At 40.7% G+C, this 20,347-nt stretch overlaps 1 pseudogene; it reads right to left on the bottom strand.

Moving 5' to 3' along the window:
* Positions 1-4,290: 4,290 nt before the first annotated feature.
* LOC100587085 lies at positions 4,291-14,814 on the bottom strand (annotated as a pseudogene).
* Between the last annotated feature and the right edge of the window lie 5,533 nt (positions 14,815-20,347).

Raw genomic sequence — 20,347 nt, 5'->3', positions numbered from 1 at the left:
AAGGGACTTAAACTCCCACACAATAATAATGGGAGATTTTAACACCCCACTGTCAACATTAGACAGATCAACGAGACAGAAAGTTAAAAAGGATATCCAGGAATTGAACTCAGCTCTGCACAAAGTGGACCTAATAGACATCTACAGAACTCTCCACCCCAAATCAAAAGAATATACATTTTTTACAGCACCACACCACACCTATTCCAAAATTGACCACATAGTTGGAATTAAAGCTCTCCTCAGCAAATGTAAAAGAAAAGAAATTATAACAAACTGTCTCTCACACCACAGTGCAATCAAAGTCGAACTCAGGATTAAGAAACTGACTCAAAACCACTCAACTACATGGAAACTGAACAACCTGCTCCTGAATGACTACTGGGTACATAATGAAATGAAGGCAGAAATAAAGATGTTCTTTGAAACCAACGAGAACAAAGACATAACATACCAGAATCTCTGGGACACATTCGAAGCAGTGTGTAGAAGGAAATGTATAGCACTTAATGACCACAAGAGAAAGCAGGAAAGATCCAAAACTGACACCCTAACATCACAATTAAAAGAACTAGAAAAGCAAGAGCAAACACATTCAAAAGCTAGCAGAAGGCTACAAAAACTAAAATCAGAGCAGAACTGAAGGAAACAGCGACACAAAAAACCCTTCAAAACATTAATGAATCCAGGAGCTGGTTTTTTGAAAAGATCAACAAAATTGATAGACTGCTAGCAAGATTAATAAAGAAGAAAAGAGAGAAGAATCAGATAGATGCAATAAAAAATGAAAAAGGGGATATCACCACTGATCCGACAGAAATACAATCTACCATCAGAGAATACTACAAACACCTCTATGCAAATAAACTAGAAAATCTAGAAGAAATGGATAAATTCCTCCACAAATACACTCTCCCAAGACTAAACCAGGAAGAAGTTGAATCTCTGAGTAGACCAATAACAGGCTCTGAACTTGGGGCAATAATGAATAGCTTACCAACCAAAAAGAGTCCAGGACCTGATGGATTCACAGCTGAATTCTACCAGAGGTACAAGGAGGAACTGGTACCATTCCTTCTGAAACTATTCCAATCAATAGAAAAAGAGGGAATCCTCCCTAACACATTTTATGAGGCCAGCATCATCCTGATACCAAAGCCTGGCAGAGACATAACCAAAAAAGAGAATTTCAGACCAATATCCTTGATGACCACTGATGCAAAAATCCTCAATAAAATACTGGCAAACTGAATCCTGCAGCACATCAAAAAGCTTATACACCATGATCAAGTGGGCTTCATCCCTGGGATGCAAGGCTGGTTCAACATATGTGAATCAATAAATGTAATCCAGTATATAAACAGAACCAAAGACAAAAACCACATGATTATCTCAATAGATGCAGAAAAGGCCTTTGACAAAATTCAACAACGTTTCATGCTAAAAACTCTCAATAAATTAGGTATTGATGGGACGTATCTCAAAATAATAAGAGCTATCTATTACAAACCCTCAGCCAATATCATACTGAATAGGCAAAAACTGGAAGCATTCCCTTTGAAAACTGGCACAAGACAGGGATGCCCTCTCTCACCACTCCTATTCAACATAGTGTTGGAAGTTCTGGCCAGGGCAATCAGGCAGGAGAAGGAAATAAAGGGAATTCAATTAGGAAAAGGGGAAGTCAAATTGTCCCTGTTTGCAGATGACATGATTGTATATCTAGAAAACCCCATTGTCTCAGCCCAAAATCTCCTTAAGCTGGTTAGCAACTTTAGCAAAGTCTCGGGATACAAAATCAATGTACAAAAATCACAAGCATTCTTGTACAAGAATCACAGACAAACCAAGAGCTAAATCATGAGTGAACTCCCATTCACAATTGCTTCAAAGAGAATAAAATACCCAGGAATCCAACTTACAAGGGATGTGAAGGACTTCTTCAAGGAGAACAACAAACCACTGCTCAATGAAATAAAAGAGGATACAAACAAATGGAAGAACTTTCCATGCTCATGGGTTGGAAGAATCAATATCGTGAAAATGGCCATACTGCCCAAGGTCATTTATAGATTAAATGCCATCCCCATCAAGCTACCAATGACTTTCTTCACAGAATTGGAAAAAACTACTTTAAAGTTCATATGGAACCAAAAAGAGCCCACATCGCCAAGTCAATCCTAAGCCAAAAGAACAAAGCTGGAGGCATCACGCTACCTGACTTCAAACTATACTACAAGGCTACAGTAACCAAAACAACATAGTACTGGTACCACAACAGAGACATAGATCAATGGAACAGAACAGAGCCCTCAGAAATAATGCCACATATCTACAACTATCTGATCTTTGACAAACCTGACAAAAACAAGAAATGGGGAAAGGATTCCCTATTTAATAAATGGTGCTGGGAAAACTGGCTAGCCATATGTAGAAAGCTGAAACTGGATCCCTTCCTTACACCTTATACAAAAATTAATTCAAGACGGATTAAAGACTTACATGTTAGACCTAAAACCATAAAAACCCTAGAAGAAAGCCTAGGCAACACCATTCAGGGCATAGGTGTGGGCAAGGACTTCATGTCTAAAACACAAAAAGCAATGGGAACAAAAGCCAAAATTAACAAATGGGATCTAATTAAACTAAAGAGCTTCTGCACAGCAAAAGAAACTACCATCAAAGTGAACAGGCAACCTACAGAATGGGAGAAAATTTTTGCAATCTACCTCATCTGACAAAGGGCTAATAACAGAATCTACAATGAACTCAAACAAATTTACAAGAAAAAAACAAACAACCCCATCAAAAAGTGGGCAAAGGACATGAACAGACACTTCTCAAAAGAAGACATTTATGCAGCCAAAAAACACATGAAAAAATGCTCATCATCACTGGCTATCAGAGAAATGCAAATCAAAACCACAATGAGATACCATCTCACACCAGTTAGAATGGCCATCATTAAAAAGTCAGGAAACAACAGGTGCTGGAGAGGATGTGGAGAAATAGGAGCACTTTTACACTGTTGGTGGGACTGTAAACTAGTTCAGCCATTGTGGAAGTCAGTGTGGTGATTCCTCAGGGATCTAGAACTAGAAATACCATTTGACCCAGCCATCCCATTACTGGGTATATACCCAAAGGACTGTAAATCATGCTGCTATAAAGACACATGTACACATATGTTTATTGCGGCACTGTTCACAATAGCAAAGAGTTGGAACCAACCCAAATGTCCAACAACGATAGACTGGATTAAGAAAATGTGGCACATATACACCATGGAATACTATGCAGCCATAAAAAATGATGAGTTCATGTCCTTTGTAGGGACATGGATGAAACTGGAAACCATCATTCTCAGTAAACTATCACAAGGACAAAAAACCAAACACCTCATGTTCTCACTCATAGGTTGGAATTGAACAATGAGAACTCATGGACACAGGAAGGGGAACATCACACTCCGGGGACTGTTGTGGGATGGGGGCAGGGGGGAGGGACAGCATTAGGAGATATACCTAATGCTAAATGACGAGTTAATGGGTGCAGCAAACCAACACGGCACATGGATACATATGTAACAAACCTGCACATTGTGCACATGTACCCTAAAACCTAAAGTATAATATTAAAAAAAAAAAAGAATATTTCAGGAATGCTCACGTCTGTAATCCCAGCACTCTGGGAGGCAGGGGTGGGTTAATTGCTTGAGCTCAGGAGTTTGAGGCCAGCCTGGGCAGCAAGGCAAGACCCTGTCTCTACCAAAGAGGCAAAAATATAGCCAGGAGTAGTGGCATGCATCTGCAGTCTCAGCTACTCAGGAGGCTGAGATGGGAGGGTCATTTGACCCTGGGTTGTAGGTCATGGTGAGCCGAGATCACGCCACTGCACTCCAGCCTGGCTGACAGAACAAGAGATGCTGTCTCTCTCTATGCATATATATTTCAGGAAAGATAAGACGTCCCATTTTAAAGAAGGAGATCGGTTAAACGGATTTGTACATGTGTGGCAGTAGTGGCAGGAAGTCTGCCATAATCTCTTCACTCTCTCCATTTTGGCCTGCTTTGAGTATATCAGCTTGCAGATGCCAGTTTGGGCCAGAGGGACTGAGGTGAGGACAGGAATAGAGCAAATTACCTGACCCACCAGGGACCTGTACTTAAGACTTGATCCCAGAGCTGTGTTCAGCATAATCACTTTTTTAAAGTTAATGTTTAGGGCCTGCCTGCAGAGAATAACATCTCTCAGTTTAGACAGAGGTGGTGAGCATGTAGAATATAGGAGCTACTGAGAGATTGATGGAGCTTTATTTCTCTTATCAAAGGAGCACTCACTGGCTATATCCAGAGCAGAGGGGTCTTCCTGTGCATCAAAGATGAAGGCATTGCTGCTGGGAAGCAGGTGGGAGTCATGGCAGCTGGAATGAGTCAAATACTGTTCATCTAGTGAGTCCTCCAGGACTTCATCCATTTCTTCCTCCTGGACCTCCCTCCTGAGCCTGGTGGAGTAGGCAAGACAAGGGATTAAACCAAGGCAGCCTGGAACCACAGCTTCATAGCTGGTTCTGATCTGAAGCTGATGGAAGAGGCACCAAAACCAAAGGGACCATCATATCAAAGAGGACATATACAATCCACTTTTGACTGGGAGTAGAGTGTGCCTAAATTTAGTATAGAAGTGAAAACAGCAAGTGATCAGTGCATTGACCTCATAACACACAGATAAGGCAGCAGACTCAACAACTACTCTAAAATACACTCAGGGCACACAGGACACACAAAGACCCACACTATTGGCTTCAAAATGCTGTGTTCAAATTGTATTTAATACGATGTGGAGTGGTCCATTGAATACTGGCTCTTGAGACAACAGAACCTCCCAGGACTTTTGCAGACTTTAGACCCCTAGCTCTAAATACTTGGTATGGTTTCAATTTAGTTTTCAAGGTAAATTTCTGGGCATAAAATATCTGCCAACATAATTCAGGACAACTGTAAAGAAACCAGATAGGCATCTCACTTTGGTTTGTAACCACAAAAGTTTTAAAGATACAGAAACCAGGGATCCCTGGTTAGTTTACTTTTTGGTAAGACTGACTAGCTAACTAAGTGTGAGAAATTACTAGGAAACAGGAACCAATACAGGAATGGCAAAGAGAAGAGAGAACCATTTTTAAAAGGACACATTGTATAATTAGTCAACAAAAAAAGGACCAATCAACAGTTTCTGCTTTTTCTAGATCTGGGACCTTTAAGCTCTTGAGTCCTTGCTTCTGGAATCCTCTCTAGATTTGGTCAGTCCATTATCAGCCTCTTCATCATTTAGAGTTACCTGGGAGCCAGTGGCTTTTGCCTGTCCTCATTTTTCTCACCATTGTGATTTTCTACAAGCCAAAATTAAAAAGAGCTGGTCAGAAATTAAGCAGGTCCCGTTTCACACATTGCACACATGGGGCCTATATGATCAGGGACATAACCCTTTATTTACATGTGTGTTCAGAATGCTCTGTGAGAATTATTGCAGGAGGCTTCAGGTTGTGTCTTTAGAGAAGTGGCCTGGCAGGCTTGCCTGAGCCCACTGGACAGGGTGTTCCTGATGTGGTGAATCATCACCATGACATCAGCTGCCTGAAGCAGAGCAAAAAGTTTAAAATGTCTTTTGTTCCCCAGCTTAAAGAATACTTGCCTGGCTGCCCTTTGGACTTCTCCGGTTGTAACCTTCCTTCCTGCTACAGGCTGTTTGCCAGACCATAAGTGTTTGTCCCATAGCTACTCACACCCAGAACCTGCTCCAGTCTCTGAGAGGACAAATAGCCCTGTCCTACCTCTACTCCAAAACCAGAGGACTGCCCAGGTGCCTTCAAGTCTGTCCCTGTTGTGCTTCCTCAGATGTTCTTGGGGGGGATTCTTTTTTTTTTCTCAGTTTGTTAGTGAGAATTGGGGGTGATTCTATGAAAAATATTCCAGTATAAATCAACTTTTCTAACACCAGCTTCTACTATATACAGACCCTGAACTAACCCCAAAAGATTTGGACAGTTTATTGGGACCTGAAAATAAATAAATAACCCTGAAAGAGAAATACACTCATGAACATTAAGATACTACTTCAACTGATCTGTACAGCAGCCATGGAATTATGATTTGACCCACTTTACAAATGAGGAAACAGAAATTCAAGAAGGATCAATCACTTGCACAAAGTTAGTAAATACAGTGCTGAGACTAGAGCCTGGGTAATTCTGATTCTTAGTCCATGGATCTTCCCATTCTAACAAGCTGCCTTCTGTCATACTGTTCTTTCTGACCACAAAGATGGAATGGAGACTTCTGCTTCTGGCCAAGTTGGAGTAATAGGGACCAGATTTGTCCTCCACCTTAAACAAATAAGAAACTGGAAAAAGTATTTTAAACTCTAGCTTCAACATTGGATATAGTGCAGTACAGTACAGTGATCCCTGAGAGAGAGAAAATAAAAGAGGTGAGCCCTATGATTGCTCCAGTTTGTTGCCTGAGATTGTCAACTGCAGAGCAGGGAGGGAGGACCCAGACAGAGCCTGGTAGTAAGTTTGAAGAAGTCAGGGTGGCTAGACATCACAGGACAGACTAGAGATTAGGTTGCTGCACAGACGGAATGCCTTGGATATCTGTCTTCAATCTTCAGCTAAGTACTGATTAGTACATGTATTTGAGGAAATTATGCAAAGCAGGGCAAAGAACTTCTCAAAAGGAATAATCTCTGTAGCTCACACAGAGCTTGCAACACTTGGTGTTTCCATCAGCTAGAGGGAAAATCCCTTTTAAGAGAGGGAGCATTGGTTAGAACAGGAGTCCCCAACCCCTAGCACTGGTCCATGGCCTGTTAGGAATGGGGGACCACACAGCAGGAGGTGAGCAGCCAGCGAGAAATCATTACCGCCTGAGCTCAGCCTTCTGTCAGATCAGCGATGGCATTAGATTAGCATTGGAGCATAAACCCTGTTGTGAACTGTACATGCCAGGGATCTAGGTTGCATGCTCTTTATGAGACTCTAACTAGTGCCTGATGATCTGAGGTGGAACAGTTTCATACTGAAACCACCCAACTCCCAACCCCTACCACCCCACCCCCACCTTGTCTGTGGAAAAATTGTCTTTCATGCAACCAGTCCCTGGTGCCAGATCTGTGGGAGATCACTGGCTTAGAATCTTCAAAACAGTACTGCCCCCAGTGTAAACTATGGTCTTTGTGTGATAATGACATGTCAATGTAAGTTCATCAACTGTAACAAATGTGCCATTCTGGAGAGAGATGTTGAGAGTCTAGGAGGCTGTGCATGTGTGGAGGCAGGGGGTATATGGGAACTTTTTGTACTTCCTGCTCAATTTTGCTGTGACTCTGAAACTACTCTAAAACATAAGGTCTATTTTCTTAAAAGTCATGTTGCCTCCATTGTGGGAAAAAAATAGCAGTTGACTAATAGCTGCTCTTATCCTGCCTCAAAAAATTAAAAAGCCAGCTTGAAAAGATGAAAATTGTTTTTAAGTAACTTTATTGTATACCAAAAGAAAGCTAAAAGAATTTTAACACAAAATGCAAAATAGTCCAGCACTCAATAAGTTACAATTTGCAATGTCTAACACCAAATCAAATAATGTTAGGAATGCAGAGAGACAGAAAACTATAATCCATGATAAGAAGGGGAAAAAAAATCAATCTACTTAGACTAACTTAGAAAGGACACACCAGGTGAGAATTAAAAAACAATAGAAAGGATACAGATGACAGAATCTGTAGGCAAGGACATTGGAACAAATATAACTCTATTCCTTGTATTAAAGAAGCTAGGCTGGTGTGGTGGCTCATGCTTGTAATCCCAGCACTTTGCAAGGCCAAGGCGGATGGGTCACATGAGGTCAGGAGTTTGAGATCAGCCTGGCCGATGTGGTGAAACCCCATATCTCTGAAAAATATGAAAATTAGCTGGGTGTGGAGGCACATGCCTGTAATTCCAGCTACTCAGGAAGCTGAGGCACGGGGATCACTTGAACCCAGGAGGTGAAGCTTGCAGTGAGCCAAAATCTCACCACTGCACTTCAGCCTGGGCAACAGAGCAAGACTCTGCCTCAAAAAATAGAATAAAATAAAATAAAGAAACTAGAGGAAAATATGAAATGATGAAGAGTTACATAGAAGACCTTAAAAAAAGACATAAATTAAATTTAGATGAAAAATAAAGTTTGAGATGAAAATACACTGGATAGGATTAACAGCAGATTAGATGCTGCTAAAGAAAGACTAATCAATTCCAAGACATGGAAAGAGAAAGAAACAAAAAGAGAAAAAAAAGATACAACAAAAATGAACAGACTATTAGTCAGCTGTGGTAAAATTTCAAAGCAGCTAATATAAATATAACTGGAGTCTTTGAAGGAGAGGATAGAGAGAAAGAATAGAATATACATTATATATATTTGATATATCTATGCCAAATATTATATTGTATATGCCATAGATAAGACATATATATCATTATTATTCAAATTTTATGAGAACTATAGACATGGAGAAACTAAATAAAGTATAAACTATAAACATGCAAGAAACTAAATAAAGTAAAACAATATGTAAAAGATAAAACTATACAAGGTCTTATCTTAATCAAACTGCTTCAAACCAGGGATAAACAGAAAATCTCAAAGGCAGCCAGAGAAAAAAGACATATTATGTACAGAGAAACAAAAATAAGAATTATGACAGACTTCTTGTTGGAAACAATGTAAGCCAGAAGGCAGTGGAATATCACTTTCCAAACACTTTTTTAAAACAAAAACTGCCAACTAGAATCCTACATCCAGTGAAAATATCTTCCAGAAATGAAAGTGAGTTCTTATGCTTATCAAGATGAAGTAATCCACTATGCTCTATCTCTCGTACTAATTGAAACTAAGAACTCTCAGGCCTGGCACAGTGGCTCATATCTGTAATCCCAGCACTTTGGGAGGCCAAAGCAGGTGGATCACTTGAGCTCAGAAGTTCAAGACCAGCCTGGGCAACATGGAGAAACCCTGTCTCTACAAAAAATACAAAAATTAACCAGGTGTAGTGGCACACACCTGTAGTTCCAGCTACTTGGGAGGCTGAAGTGGGAGGACTGCTTGAGCCCAGCAGGCACAGATTGCAGTCAGCCAAGATCGTATCACTGCACTCCAGCTTGGGTAAGAGAGCAACACTCAGTCTCAAAATAAAAAACAAAACTCAGAACTCTTGAAAGAATATGAAAAGTGATTACCTGAGTGCCCTAAAGAGAAAACAATAGAATGCAGGTTAAGGACTATAGTCAAAACTAAAATAAAATCTACAATGGAGATAACTTTGCATTTTTTCTCTCCACTTTGGGGCACTTGGGAGGAGCTAAGGGTCTTCAGAGCCTGTAGCCAACTTACCTGTGGCAAGTTTTCTGACAAGGATCTCTGTCAGCTGGCTTCCTTATACCATTTGCTCACAGAATCACTGTCTCTGGTAGTAGGCAAAGCCAGTGCCCCGAGAAGGCCCTCAAAGGCTTAACTGTGTTCTTCACATGCTGGGTGAAAAGGTAGCAGACACCTCTCCCTTCCTGTATCTTCTGTCGTAAGTGGGTCCGTTCTTCAGCCTGAGCCTGAATTAAGGAATCATGTATCCTAAGGTGGGAAAGAAGAGTAAAATGTATGAGGGAATGTAGTGAATAATAGGTTATAGAAGTTTCAGAGGAGAGATCTCTTAGAAACCCTGTAAGGAACTCCCAAGTTGAATTCCTTTTTTTCTTTTTTTTTTTTTTTTTGAGACAGAATCTCACTCTGTGGCCCAGGCTGGAGTGCAGTGACGTGATCTCGGTTCACTGCAACCTCCACCTCTGCTTCCACCTCCCAGGTTCAAGCAATTCTCTTGCCTCAGCCTTCCAAGTAGCTGGGACTACAGATGCTCACCACCATACCAGGATAATTTATATATTTTTTGTAGAGATGGGGTTTTGCCATGCTGGCCAGGCTAGTCTCGAACTCCTGACCGGAAATGATTCGTGCACCTCGGTGTCCCAAACTGCTGGGATTACAGGCATGAGCCGCCGCACCTGGCCCAAGATGAATTCTTGTACAAGTTGTGTGACTTGCCTGTGGCAGAAGGAAAGAAGAGGCAGCCTTGGGTTTGTCTGCTATTTTACTAACTTTCCTTTAAAAAGATGCCCCTTTGGTTCCCCACTTTAGCCCAAGTACATTTTCATATGCAGTAACTGGCAGAAAAAAAAAAAAAATCCAGGTTCAAAAGTGTTGGGCAGGTATTTCTGGTATTAATTGAAAGTTAAAAAGAAAAATCAGTGAAAAGGTCAAGAAGGGCAGTATTCTTTTTAATGACATGAAGATAGACTATAATCAGTAAGAAGGCAGTTAAAACTAAAGTTCTGGCTGGGCACAGTGGCTCACGCCTGTAATCCCAGCACTTTGGGAGGCCAAGGCAGGCAGATCACCTTAGGTCAGGAGTTTTGAGACCAGCCTGGCCAACATGGCGAAATCCCATCTCTACGAAAAATACAAAAATTAGCTGGTGTGGTGGTGTGCACCTATACTCTCAACAGCTTGGGAGGCTGACCTAGGAGGATCGCTTGAACCCGGGAGGTGGAGGTTGCAGTGAGCTGAGATCGCACCACTGCACTCCAGCCTGGGCAACAGTGTAAGACTCCATCTCAAAAAAATAAAAATAAAAAGTAAAGCTCTGAGTAGTAATTTCATTACTCTATGGGGATTTCTTTTTTTCTAATTATTGTTTAAATATTTCTCATGGTAATATGGTTTGGCTCGGTGTCCCCACTCAAATCTCATGTTGGATTTTACTCCAACCAGGGACCTGCTGGATAGTGACTGGATCACGGTGGTGGATTCCCCCTTGCTGCTCCTGTGATAGTGAGTGAGTTCTCATGAGGCCTGGTTGTTTGAAAGTGTAGCACCTCCCTCTTTGCTCTCTCTCTCTCTCTCCTGTTCTGGCCATGTGAAGACCATGGCTCCTTACCCTTTGACTTCTGCAATGATTGTAAGTTTCCTGAGGCCTGCCCAGAAGCAGAAGCATGTACAGACCACAGAACCATGAGCCGACTAAACCTCTTTTCATTATAAATCACCAGTCTCAGATACATGTTTATAGCAGTGTCAGAATGGACTAATACACATGGGTTCCAATGTAGAGTGTGAGCTCTGTGAGTCTAAAGACAGTGCCACCTATTACCCAACTTAAAGCACCCAGTAGTGTGTACACATACAAGTAGTTATTCAGTTAATGTTTAGAACCATGTAATCCCAGAGCTGGACTGAACATTTACAGTCATCTACCCCGTCTAATGCTTGAATTTTCTCCCTGCTATTTTTCTAAGTAGTTATCTTCAGGTCCTCTTTCAAACTCTATTCCATAGAGTTACTAGAAAGTGTCAGGGAAGTAAAGACACATAATGGGGAGAAACGGGCTCCAGACCTATCCCACCTTCAATCAAATATCTCTGCTTTGGTGAGTTTTACACATTTGAGCTTCTATGATTTCATTTCAACAAAGGATTAAAAGAAGTTTCAAATGCTACAATCTACCTTATGTCTGAAACCCTTTAAGGATAGTCAATGCTGGTCCCGAGAAAATTAATAATTCATTTTCCACACTACAGCTGCTCAATCATCTCTCTACCCAATAGCCCTACCAGTTAATACTCCACTTAGTATAATACCTTTTTTAAAAGTTTGGAGGAGAAACATTCTTATCATGAAAGGCACTTTGGAAAGTTTGAAAATATCTCTTATAGTAAATGTTAATGACAATCACCACATCTATAAATGGGAACAAATATAATAATTACAGAAAATAGTTGTTCAGAGTTTTATATGTGTTAGAGATGGTTCTAACTACTTGCAATTGTGCATTTAATCTTCATAACCCTCTAAGGTAGATACTGTCAGTATTTCCATTTTGTAAATGAGGTAGCCTAAGTTAATGACACACAGAAAAGTGAAGTAAATTTGACCAAGGACACACAAATAGAAGCCACATTGCTAGTATTCCAACGCAGGCAGCTGACTCCATTTTACTAATATGCTATTTAATGGAAAACCCTAGAAACCTAACTAGACCATAGATTCATTGTGTCTTACTCTAGTTCTGTGCCTGTGTCACACATTTCTGCCCTTGTCCTTGCACAAATTTGCTCTTTGTTCTACCAGCCTGAGCTGCCCTACTTCAAACAGTATTTATACACTTCCCACAGAGGTACCTCCTTACCGGAGCCTTGCAGCTGGCCTTGGCAATTCGGCCAGCTCCCTCTCCTGAAACTGCAGCTCCTCCTCCAGCACAGATTCTGTAAGGTCTTTGCACTCTTCACACTCTTCTAAGAAAAGACAGACATGCCTGCATGATGGAAAGCTGGCCGTGCTGCTGTGGTCACTGCCTGCAGGGCAGGAGGCAGGGTCTATCTCAAGGATAAAAGTATCCCCAGTACCAGGCTTTACACTGGGATTTCCATATCTTTATTCCTCATTCTCTCAACTACTTACTCCCTGTTTTAGAGATGAGGAAAGAAAAGCCCACAGGCCAATAAAGTCACTTGACAAGATGATTCAACTAGAATGAGGCAGTCAGAATTCACATCCCCTGGGGTCTGACTCCACATCTTTTTCTTTTCTTTTCTTTTCTTTTCTTTTTTTTTTGAGATGGAATCTCACTTTTTTGCCCAGGCTGGAGGGCAGTGGCACAATCTCGGCTCACTGCACCTCTGACTCCCGGGTTATTCTCCCACCTCAGCCTCCCAAGTAGCTGAGATTACAAGTGTGCCCCACCACACCCTGCTAGTTTTTGTATTTTCAGTAGAGACAGGGCTTCACCATATTGGCCAGGCTCCTCTTGAACTCCTGACCTCAAATGATCCACCCACCTTGGCTTCCCAAAGTGCTGGGATTACAGTAAGTGAACCACTGCACCCAGCCATGACTTCAAATCTTAAGGCCAATTTCCCAAGCCTTACAGCCTCTTAAGTAAAACATGAACATAAGGGCATGAAATAATGACTTCCTGTGTGTTTAGGAAGATACTAAGAACTGTAGGACTGATGGTTCTCCTGTTTCAAGAGTTTCAATAATCCCAAAATATTTCAAAGATTTAAACATTTATCTGTATACAGCTGTGTAAAACTGTATATAGAGGAGAAAGATCCAAATGATATATGCCCAAAAGCTAATAGGTGGTGTTTTAAAGGGAGAACCAACACATAGTGTTTGTCATGGTACCGTTGCAGTAGGTTTTTAAGAATTATCATCATATGATCATCACCACTATCCAAAGAGGTAGTTACTACTCTATTACCATCACAGATGAGAAAACTGAGGCACAGTGAGGATAAGTTAGATTTGAACCCAGGAAATTTGGCCCTAGGGTATATGCTCTTTAATCACTGCACAATAATACCTTTATGCTAAGGTCTTAGGTAATATCTTTCTTCTTCTGTGGCTTGAGAAATTTTTTCCGACAATTATAATGAATGAAGTTTTTTTTTTTTAAACTAGTTTTTCCACACACCAAAGCTCATCTTTTCACTTCTTTAATAAGTGGGCTTTTGGCTTTACTTTTCTATGACAGTAAGTTAGACAGCAACTTTTAGCCGCCCCCCCCACACAATGATTTATTTTAAAATAATTGTAGAAATTGGAAAGCAAACTCAATTTCAATGTTAACCAGAATCCTCTTCTAATATCCCTGTTCCTCTCATGCCCTTGTTCCCATGATTCCTTGTCATTACAGCTTCCCCCTTCTCCGACTATTAGTAACAGGTTTGGGATTTTACCATGGATTTAAAAATGTGAGAGCTAACTGTGGAGAGGAAGGGGCCAGCCCCTAACCTGGCCTGGCCTTCTATTGAGAACGGCGGTCTGTTCCACTTGGCCTTGTTCCCATTTTAGCCGTATGTCTCATAGCTCTGATCCTGGATGTCCACCTGCAGTTGCTTGCTGTCCGTAAAGTTGATACTCAGAGAGAGACAGAAAGGGTGTTACAAAGTCTCTGATTCTTCTGGAAATACCCTCAATCTAACCAGCGCATGAGGAATGGCTTATCTGAACTTATGTGGAAGAGAATCTTGATCCGGGTATCATAAAGACTTTTTTCCATGTCTGCTCTTGAAGTTCGCATCTCCACATATCTGTTACTCAGTTGAGAATAGCTAGTTTTAAGTTCCTTCAAGGCAGATAGGGTATACTATTATTTCCCTCACCCCTGGTGCTGTTGGCACAGTGCTTTGCAAATGGGTGCTCTTAAAAAGTTTAAATCGAATCCTGAGATGTTTTAACCAACAGTGATGTTACATGTTTGTAGAATCTGATATTCATTGTTGAGAGGAGAAAGACAGTTTCATGCTTAAACCAAGGTTTTAGTCTCTATTCCTCACTACACTCGCCCTGCAAACTTTACACCTTTGTGCCTCAGTTTTTCTGTCCTTGGCAAATTGAGAGTAAAATGCCCACTTCTACCTTTCTGGGAGTGTAGTTAGGATAAAATTAATTTTGATAGAGAATAAAGTCTGCAGTGTTTCATTTCACAGAGGAAAGATGGACAATCATTTATCACTTTGGTGACCATGCCCCTATGGGACCTACTGTATTTCTGCAGGTGATTGGCCAGGGAGTAGGCAGTAGCTTTGGATGTCAGGAATTTCTCTGTGAGGTCTCAGAAATTCTGTTTGCACTTTTCCAGTTCAGAGCACAAGTACTGATTGGTTTTCAGGATGCTCATTTCTGCCCTTGGACCAAAACAAGCGGTGGGAGATACTGCCATGCTGAAGCTTGTAGAGGAAGTAGAATCAGAACCCAGACAAATAATAAATTAAAAACAAATGCATGGATTATGGTAATGGTTGCACTACTTGGGTAAATTACTAAAAATTATTGAACTGTACAATTATAATGGGTAAATTTTAAGTATGTAAATTATACCTCAATAAAGTTTCTTTACATTAAACAAAGGATTTAAACAAGTCAAAAGAAAGCAGATCTGATTCATAACTTACTTTTGGGAAACTTGTCGGCATCCCACAACTCTGAGAATCCTTAGCCACAAAAACAAGGCACAAGGTGCTTAAGCTTAGAGTCTAAGGTACTGTCTGTGGTTCAGGCTCTGATAGGAATGCCAGAGGTAAGACCCAGTGCCAGGTAATGTTCTGGAGTCACAGTCAGAATTAGAAGGTGGGGATGTCATGGAATGTTAGGATCTCTGCCTTCCAGGTGTCTAGGCCATGTGGAAACACAGGTCTCTTCTGAAGGTCACCACCAATGGAGACCACTGCCTCGGCAGTCATTCTCAGTATTTGTATACCCTTGTGACAATACCACAGGCCTATCTCTTTCTAAAATTCAACCATATTTTCATTGTTTATTATTGCAAATGCATAGAAAACATCAAGGAATACATATTTCCCCAAGTTCTATCATTGTCTTAAGGACTGTCATGAAGTCATTTTCTTCCTAATGAAAAATTTAACACTTTTAGATAGTCTTGGCATCCTTCTTTGGTTCTCCAGTTTTCCACATCATTTATATTATAAGAAAAAAATCCTGAATATTCTGCTCAGTGTGTGAATAATTGATTTATATGGATTTAGAGGCCAGGTGCAGTGGTTCACACCTGTAATCCCACCACTTTGGGAGACCAAGGTGGTTGGATCACTTGAGCTCAGGAGTTTGAGACCAACCTGGGCAGCATGGTGAAACTCTGCCTCTACAAAAAAATTTTAAAAATTAGCCAGGCATAGAGCCAGGCACGGTGGCACATGCCTGTAATCCCAGCACTTTGGGAGGCCGAGGAGAGCGGATCATGAGGGCAGCAGATCGAGACCATCCTGGCTAACATGGTGAAACCTCGTCTTTACTAAAAATACAAAAAAATTAGCTGGGCGTGGTGGTGGGTGCCTGTAGTCCCAGCTACTTGGGATGCTGAGGCAGGATAATGGCATGAACCCAGGAAGCGGAGCTTGCAGTGAGCCATGATCACTCACTGCAAGCTTGGGTCCAGGTGTTTTTTGCTGTAGTGAACCAAGATCATGCCATGGCACTCCATTCTGGATGACAAAGTGAGACCCTGTCTCAAAACCTACAAGCAAAATAAACAATAAAAGGATTTTGGTCAATGTCTTAATATACTTCTTGCTGCAAACCAATGTTATACTGGCATCTTTTCCCCCACTGGGGAAGCATGTTAGTTTTTTGGTTTTTTGCTTTTTTTTAATAGAAAGGGTCTAGCTCTGCTGCTCAACCTGGAGTGCAATGGCATGATCACAGCTCACTGCAGCCTCAAACTCCCAGGCTCAAGGGATCCTCCTGCCTCAGCCTCCTGAATAGCTGGGACTACAGGCACATGTCATCACACTCAGCTATTTTGTGTGTGTGTGTGTGTGTGTGTGTGTGTGTGTGTGTGTGTGTGTAGATGGGGTCTCACTATGTTGCCCAGGCTGGTCTCAAACTCCTGGGCCCAAGTTGTTCTCACATCTTGGCCTCCCAAAGTACTGGAATTACAGGCATAAGCCACCACACCTGGCCCATGCTGGCTTTTCACTTAACTTGAGGACAAGTTTGATATTCATAACTCCTAACCCCACTCTCCTCTTCTATGTATGGGTTGCTTTGTGTTATAATCTCTCTATAGATATTTTGTGCTTGTCACTTATGATTTTCATTCTAACTCCGCATGCTTTCTTTCCAATTTGTCACAATTGCTGAAATAATTTATGTATATCTCTTGAAACACATGTAGTTGCCACCTAATTTGGAATGACTTATAAACTGTTACTGTTTTATATGTTTGAATCAGTTTTTATGGAACACTAATGATTTGCATTGGTCTGAGGATATATTCTCAGACAGAGCATGGTAAAAATCAAGTTAACGAGTCTGTGGTGGTTGGTGGTGATCAACAGTATTCCTGTGCAATGGGGTTTAGTGGGATAGAAACTGAGGTTTTAAAGACAGGCATTGATAGGCAGAAGAGAAGTCATCCCCTGGTGTACCTCTTCACTTCCTATGTATCAATTCCTCCCTGGTTTTTTGAGACTGAGATAGGGAGACTCTTATGGAATATCTGTCCTTTCCCTTCAGCTGCCTGACTTTCCTGGTCTACTGGCCTACACCTATGTAATCATGGTCACTTCCACATTCATAACAAACAGTAGGAAGCAGGACCAACAAACTGCATACCCTACATGCTAACCTGAAACTATAGTCTGTAATAGTATTATTTTATGAGATATATCAGAAGCTATATGATTTTAGTCCTCTTAAATTTATTAAGATTTATTTTAAGGGCTAGCATATGGTCTATTCTATAGGACATCCCATGTGTACTTGAGAGGAAGTGTATTCTGTTTTTGTTGAGTGGAGTATTCTATAGATGTGTGGTAGGTTATGTTGTTTAAATCTTTTATTTCTTTATTGATCTTCTGCCTAGTTGTTCTATCCATTATTGAAAGTTGTGGTATTAAAGTCTCCATCTACTATTGTTAAATTGTCTACTTCTCCCTTCAATTCTGTCAGTTTTTGATTCCTGTGTTTTGAGGCTCTGTTAGATGCATGTGTATTTATAATTGTACTCTCTTCCTAATGGATTAACCCTTTTATCATTACAAAATAGCCCTCATTGTCTTCAGTAACTTTTTTTGTCTTAAAGTCTCTTGTTTATCTTGTCTGGTATTAGGATAGTTGTTACTGAAATACCAGAGGTTTGATTTAAGACTTGCTGTTCACTGCACAGAAAGCCAGTCACTGAGACAACTAACATTGCCAGGGAAGAAGGCTTTCATCCGGTACTGCAACTTAGGAGATGGAAGATCAGTCTCAAATCCATCTTCCTGACCAATGAAAATTCAGGGTTTAGATAGCAGGGAAGAAATGGAACTACATGCAGGAAAAACAGGAATTAGGGAGAGGTAAGAAAGAGGAATTGGTCAACAGGAAGCAAGTGGTCACTTAGGCAATTATGATAGGATAAGGGGTCTGACATTTCATTGTCCAGATGTGGTACTCTGGTAAATTTCAGTTCTTTGATACTATCTGGAAGGCCCGATGGTTGGTTTCCTGAGAAAGGAACTCAGATAATACAAATGTAACTTTCTCAAATTTCAAGACTGAAAGGGTCAATTTCTATGTTTATTCAAAAGAAACTGTAAACATCAGTTCTATGGGACAATTGGGTTGGTTTAAAAGTCACTTCAGCTTTCTTATGGTTGCTAATTACATAATTATGTTACATTGTATGGCAAAGGGATTTTGCAGATACAATTAAATTAACCTTAAAATGGGGGAGATTATAAAGGTTGACTAATCTAATAACATGGGCCTTTAACGTCTGGGTCTAGAGGTCAGAGGTCAGCAAACTAGGAAGTCAGAGAGATCCAAAACATGTTAGTGATTCAATGAGGAAGAAACTCTTCATTGCTGACTTTGAAGATGGTGAGAGTCACAAATAAATAAAGTACTCAGTCCAACAACTTCATAATTAGTGCTACTTGCAAATATGGGCTAACAATATTTTTAAATGCATTTACAATATGTGGTGAACAGATTCATATTGTCTCTGCCTACTCTTCTCTTTTGCTTTGTCCCTGCATGCTACTATGTCTGTCTAGATGGGGGGACACAAACACCAAGCCTCTGTGTAGCCTTCTCTCCTTTCCTGGAATGCTATGGCTCTCTAGAGCCAGATAGCACTGCTGAAGGTGGCTGAGTATAGGCAACTGATGGTGTTAGAAGCCACAGGCCCTTGATTAATCCAGGCTCTAATCTTCGCCCACCACTCAAAATCCTAAGAGTCCTCCTTATAGCTTCCTATCAGATTTATACAGATTATTACCCACAAACCTTGCTCTTTCTTGGACCCCTAAGGCCAGGGCTTATAATATCTTCATCATTTTTGAGGTATCTAGTAACTCTTCTTTCTGGAGTTTCAGTTACTTCATCCCCACTGCCGAGTGAAAAGTTACCAGACGACCAGCACAAAGTCTCATATGCAAATCAGGGCTAAACAGCGACTGGTTGATATTTTGTCTAGATCAGCCATGGTATTGTCAAATGTGACAAGAATATTATTTCTAAAAGTTCCACACTACAGAAACACACTAGAACTTACTTCCCACATTAAGAGACAAACTGGAGGAGTGGCTATTACATCTCAGGCCAAGCACTAATCTTTCCAGGATTACAACTTGGCTCCCAAAGTTGCCAAGCTATTGCTTAGACAAATTATTTAATCTCTGTTATACCAAAATTGTTGCCAGGCCCCCACAATTTGCACCTGGCTGCTATACCTCTATGAAGACTAAAATTACCTATGAATAAGAGTCCAAACTAAGCTTTCTAAATCAACTCAGACCTGTCTCACATACTTTTTGGTTTACAATTGATAACCATGAAGGAATTCTGAGTGGAGGTGCCCTGACCTTTGACAAATCTCCTATCTGTACTTGGTACCAGCTTGAGCTAACTTTATTGCTCAAACCAATAGGACAATTTGCTGAGGCCTCAGAGATCCACCCCCTCCAGAGAATCCCTGATTTCCCAAAATTTGGTTGAGATCTAAGGTTTATTTTGCTGTAGAACTCATTTTTTAGAGTTTTACTTGCTTCCAGCAATGAAGGCAAGTTTTCCTGCTTCCATGACGATGGAGAGCAGGCAATTCCTTTCTGGGGTTTCAGTTCACTTCTAACAGGGAAGGACGGAAGGAGAGTTTGAGTTTTTTCCTGCTTCTAGGATGGTACAGAGCAGTCTTCAGCCTGGGCCCCATTCCTAGGTAAGTAACTGAATCTGTGTTTTGTCTTGGAAATTCTCCTAAATGACTAAAGTTAAGATTAACAACCAGGCTGAGGCAGGAGAATGGCGTGAACCCGGGAGGCGGAGCTTGCAGTGAGCCGAGATCGCGCCACTGCACGCCAGCCTGGGCGAAAGAGCAAGACTCCGTCTCAAAAAAAAAAAAAAATTAACAACCAACTGATCATAATTTCTTCTTACCATTAGAGTGCTAGGCAATCATATAAATTGTTCATTTAATTGTTCAAAAAATTGATCATTAATTTTATGAACTGTTTTTTGTTTTTTGTTTGTGTTTTTATTGTTGCTTCCTTCTTTTCCCCATTGGGTTTGACCAGTTCTATCTGACTTGATCAAATCCAAAGGAAAGTTCCAAACTATGGGGACAAGGCCTCTGAATTGGATAAATCTCTGCAGAAAAATAAATAAATAAATAATAAAAATTTAAAAAGAGGGAGAGCATGCAAAGAAAAATAAATAAATAAATAAATAAGCAGCCATCATGAAAATAAAGGTTT

This window comes from Nomascus leucogenys, chromosome 12, assembly GCF_006542625.1.
Source record: "Nomascus leucogenys isolate Asia chromosome 12, Asia_NLE_v1, whole genome shotgun sequence".
Taxonomy (NCBI): Eukaryota; Metazoa; Chordata; class Mammalia; order Primates; family Hylobatidae; genus Nomascus; species Nomascus leucogenys.
The sequence above is the reverse complement of the archived record's forward strand: the minus strand, read 5'-3'. Positions and strand labels throughout refer to the sequence as shown.